The sequence below is a fragment of the Phoxinus phoxinus genome (genome assembly GCF_949152265.1).
Source record: "Phoxinus phoxinus genome assembly, chromosome: 21".
NCBI classification, from domain to species: Eukaryota; Metazoa; Chordata; class Actinopteri; order Cypriniformes; family Leuciscidae; genus Phoxinus; species Phoxinus phoxinus.
The window spans coordinates 4052641-4058509 of NC_136896.1; positions in this window are offsets into that span (position 1 = coordinate 4052641).

The window sequence follows — 5869 nt, forward strand, 5'->3', positions numbered from 1 at the left end:
ATGTTCCGCTTGTCACTTTGAATGCTGGCAATCGACCATAATCCAAATCATTCATCACAGCTTCATATCTGGAGAGTTCAAAAGTTCAACTGTTTGTCGGGAAGCTTTTATTTACACTGCTTATTTTAGTAAGTTTCACATCATCCTCACTCTTTAAAAAAGTTATCCAGTGGTTCTTTAGAGATTAAAAAAGTGCAGCATTTTAAGTTCTTCAAACATCATGCAGATGTTAATAGGTTTTTTAAAGACATTTAAATCACTCTTCTAACAAACTGTACATTTAGTTGAAGGTTCTCCTAGCATCAGGCTGTAAAACTCCTTAAAACTGAAATCTTCAATTGAGAGAAGTTCTCTTTAGATGGTTACAAACCTCGATTTTTGCTGTGTAATCGGGAATTTTAAATTATTTCTGGTGATATATTCTCTTTATATTCTCTGCTCTTATTTCAAAGTCAATCCACTGCATGCCCCGCAAAGAAAGAAAATGAAAATAAACTGAAATACAACTCAATTGGCTCTGTTGTCTGGGATAAAGCAGAACTGACAGGAGATTCGTGTCAACAGTGCTGGAACACGAACGGTTTTGGCATGACCAGAGACACCCTGCTGCTCTCTAGTGAAAACACAGAGATCTGGGAACAAATGAAAGCACTCAGAGCAAATTTCCCTCCGTGTGTCTTTATTCTAACAAAGGACATTGTTGTTCCACTATATTGCAGGATGGATTCTCATAGTCAGAATGAGAAGTACATAATTGAAATGGACACAAATACCGACAGGTAGGTAGACCTACATGCAGTCAGTTTTATTCATTTAGCTATAAAACACTAATGACAAATAAGACTAAGGTGATACAAATGTATACTTAAAAATGTGAAAAATACTTTAGTTCAGTTTACATGTGCCTTAAGTTCTTCTTTATATTACGTTTCTTACAACTGTCATACATTTTTGTAGACAAAAAAAATCTACAAAAATGTATTTAATTACTGGTGTAATGTGAGGCTAAGCATCCTTATTTTTATGTTGACTGACACAGTTGTGAGGGTCTAAAAAATCTTGCATACATTATGACGTAATCAAGTCATTGTCTGCAAATGGATTTTTGAATGTTGATAAAAAAAAAATAAAAAAAAAATAAACAAACTGATCGTCATTGACCCAAAACCACAAAAATAAGTATGTCTAATTAAACCGTCCTGATATGTAGCCGACCGACTCGACGCATTTTTATTTTATAAACGGATCAAGCACAACTACACTTGCAATTACTGTAAAAGAAATTACATTTGCATTTGGTTTAATTCACCCTGGGATTCGATTGTTTCTGTCCATTTGCATGAATTATTGTGCAAACTGAGGTGTCCAATGAGACGCGCGCGCGCATTCTGTTCCAGATTGATACTGAGGTCGTCAGACATCGATACTTCACGAATTGCTGACGCTAAAAAAAGGAATAGCATAATGTATATGAATTCGCCCATGCTAATGTGTCGTGAAGAAAGTTTGTGCAGCATGTTCAGGTAATTTGGTTTGGTTGGTGAACTTGCGGCTAGGCTAGGGTAGGCCTACCTCCGATTCTGGCTGATTTCAGTTAGCTTATAGCTATTAGCTAAACGACCAAATAAATAGTACACACTGACACTCCACACTCGTGTAAAATTAGTTTTGTGAGCTACTTTTAATCCCATTTTATCCCGTTTTTAAACTATATATATATATATATATATATTTTTTTTTACTGGCAAGTAGTTGCAACTGCAACCAAGGGCTTTGCCATTTTATTGGAAAAAGTTGTCACATGCTTTTTAAATTATATCATTAATTACACTATTCGTTGGTCAAAAATGTTTTGACATGTTGTATTAATTAGAGGTCTGTGTTCAATGTAGCCTATACTGTTAGCCTACTATTTTCCTGGGCAAATAACATCTGATTAGTTTCAAATTTACTTAAAAATAAACCCTGAGAAAGAGTCACTTTGGGTAAGAAGTGTGTGAAATGTAATTTTCCTAAATTTCCTAGCCATTCATGGAATGGAAATTCATGGAAATATTCAATAATTTATTCATTTAATCATTATTGTGTGGTCTCTTTCTATTCTTGCAATTATAAAAAGTTTGTGTTGTGTATTACTAATGAATATTTGCCCCACAGATCGACACTGACTTGTCACCTTGTAAGCCTGACCGTGGGGCCCCTGGGGGCCCTCACACTTCACCTTTCCCATCTCTCAGGTGCCACCTATGTAAGGTGAGGATGCCCTGGGGCAGGGATTGGCCTGCATGCTTGTCTGTGGGGGTCTCAAAGGGTGCTGATGTTCTTCTAGTCCCCCTCCTATGAGGAAAGACCATAATCAGAGGTTTAAACTCTTTGGTCACCCATCAACCTAAACTAGAGCTTCATCATAGAGAATTCAACTTTGAGACTTCAGTGCAGGAGGTTTGACCAAGATTATTCAAATCTAATCCAATCTGATCTAATCTAATCCTGTTTTCCCATAGCAGGAAGAGGAAATATCACTTTCTACTGACATCTGACCCTTGCACGGAAATGCCGGGAAAAAAGGGACAATATATAAGGTGAGGAGTTTGTGGCACCAGAAATCATGCATTAGTTTATTAAAATCAAGGCATTTGACTATACAATGCTGTGCGGATGTGGACAAAAGTTTGTGTGGGTTTGTGCCTTTCAATTCCCAAATAGTTCACTAATCAGGTTCCTAGCGCTCGATCTGTGGGTTTGTAAAGATAAACAGAGTTTGGTGGTGTGGAGATCTGCAGCTCTTGAGGAATCGTGTTACCGTCAGTGCTGATAAGACTCGGCCTGGGGAAGTGCAGTCACTCAGCGACTCAGAGATTGAGACCAAACTGATGAGTTACTGGAGGATAGTGTTGCACTCTGGGATGTGTGAAACACCATTGGCATTAGCCGAACAGATGCTTTTACCTGTTAGGGACACAGGAACACAGGAAAGTGTATCCTAGGTCAAGACTTTGAGGTTCATCAGTTATTCTAGACTAAACCTGTTAACTTAGGAAGTCAATTAAATGCACACTACAAGTCAAATGCACCTACTCATTCTTATACGATTTCCTATATTTCAGAATAACATTTGTTCGTACAATCAATCAAATGGGGAAAAAAAGGGTACATGTGAACTTCTTTCAGTACTATTTTAAAAAGTATATTAGTATAAGTAAATAAAACAAATTTGAGAATGATTTATAGTTATTAAACTTTTGAAGAACTTAATTATAAAACATCCTCATTTTTTACACACACGCACGCATATATAATGTGTGTGTATATATATATATATATATATATATGTTAGATATTAAATATTAATACTGTAAATATCACTTATATATAAATGTTAAAAATATTTGTATATAAATATAATAAATAAATTGCTTGATAAAAAAAAAAAAAATGTCTTAATGAAATTCATACAGTTTATATTTGTCCACAAAGCTAATCTGAAACATTTAAGCATACGGCTTTCAGTCAAGTGTCTAAACTTGTTATATTAGACTAAACCTGTCCAGTTACATTAATAGTCTCTCTGAAGTCAATCAGTTTGATGTAATGATGAATTATTAATAAAACATTAATAGAACTAGACTTTATAAAGAATCTAATGTGCGATGACCACAATGGAAAGACCTGACTTGACCGTTTTATCTCCTGTGATGCATGAACATGATACTATTACTGCCCAGTCAGGTCTATCAAAACAGACCCATAACTTACAGTAGTGATGCTTCAGTCATCCTACGGTCTGTTCATCATTGTCAAACCCATAATACAGTAAATGTTGTGTCTAGATCCCGTGCAATGTGTCCAGCCTCGTAACTGAGCTTTATCACCAAACTGTCTGACCTGAAGAACATGATAGTTTCAACCTGACGTTCAACATCTGTTTGTACCAGTCAGCAGGAATTAGGGAGCTAATATCTCATATCGCTGCGAGATCTCTTGAGGAAGTTAAATATTTAAGGGCGCAACATGCTGACGTTCCCGACGGCGGCTGGGCTCCTCGCAGCTCTGTAAAAAACATGAAGCATACATTTGATATCTGAGGATAATGCTCATCTACTGGCATGACTCTGGTATGGTTTCATCAGACTCCTTACCGGGCCCATAAAAGAGGTAATGTATGGGCTGATAATGGCTTAAGATCCAGAGAACGGCCCTGCAGCGTCCATATGGATGCGTTTATATAGAGCCAAACCCATATAAGCTCTCTGAACTGTCACCACTTGACATGCAAAATGATTTAGGGAGGTTTCAGCCCCTGTGTTGGGAATATTGGTGTGTGATAGTACTGATATATGGCTACTGGGAAATACTGTGTGCATCAGTGACATCAAAATCTGGCTATGGAACACGGCATCTGTGTAATGCAGTTTTAAGGTATTTTCACACCCTCATGCCTAGCTCTTCGGGTTGAGTGTGTTGCTGTGAAAAACAGTTTATTTTGTTTGATGGATTGCAATGAGTTCTAAGTTTGAATTGACTTTTCTAGAGTTGTGACAACCATCTTAACCACATAGAAAACTTCTTAGCATCATGGTGGTGAGTTTGCTACACATTTTCTTCAGAAAATGTACTAAAGTTGACTGACTGACTGACTATAGCTATTTTTTGGTTGGCCATTGGACAATTTTTTTGTGTGCAGACCTGGCAACCCTGCTTTAGACATCCATCATTTTTAGATTACCGTAATAGTGATGTAAATGTTGCTGTATTGAGGGCAAACCTCATGAAACCTGTCAACATTAATTGGTCATATAAAAACAAACGAGAAATGAAGCATTGCCTTAATATGAAGAATATATTATCTAAACTTTAAAAAAATATATTTATATCATGTTATATGATTTCTGATTCTGATTTCACATCTTTCACATCTATATATTTCACATCTATCATCTATCATATATTTCTTACATTTAATTTATGCAAATGTATGATTTTTTATTGTTCTGAAATGTATGATTTAAATGGTAAAATGGTAAATTTAAATATTAGAAATGATTATTTCCTAGTATTTATTTAAAACATTCATGACATAAAATCACCATGTTTATCTAATGAGAATTGAAGAAACTAAGTGAACTTAGAGTTTTAAATGTTAATATAAATGAAAAATAAATATCTCATTCGCCCTATAAAATAGGATTAATTTTATTTATTTTATATATTTTTGTCACATTTAACCCTATATTACCTATACATGTTGGCAGAACGTGTTTTTTTGAGATTCACTTTTGATTTATATTGTTGCTGTTTTGTTGCATAAGTTATTCTCTAAAAAAGTATGCGTAGGTTAAATAAATATGGTTATATATTTTATAGACAGTAAATATGTTCTAGGCAGTGGATCTTTGATGTTTCAGTGATCATGTAGTCATGACTAGAAATATTCAACATTTTTCTTTTCAAATATTACATATAACAAACATGCGCACACAACCATACATGTTTACTTGGATATCTAAATGGAGACATTGCATAGACTTATTGTTTTACACATCTAGGTATAATTACTGTAATCCAAACCTAACTCGCACCCTAACCCTGACAGAATTTTTTCTGTATTTTTACAATTTAACTATTTACTTTATTTTTACAAATGAGGATGTCCCCAAAAGGAGGTTTTGGGGGATTTTGTCAGGTTTAGCTCACTTCTGGGTACAAATTTGTCCCCAAAATATGGTTAGGTAGATACACAGACACAAATAAATGCCATGTTTTCATTGTTTTAACTGCATTCCAGTGGTCTTCCATTAGGTTAAATCAGAATCCCAATGCCAATCCTGTCCCCTAACTCCTCTGTCCTCTGCCGGCCTGTGTTAGCCCT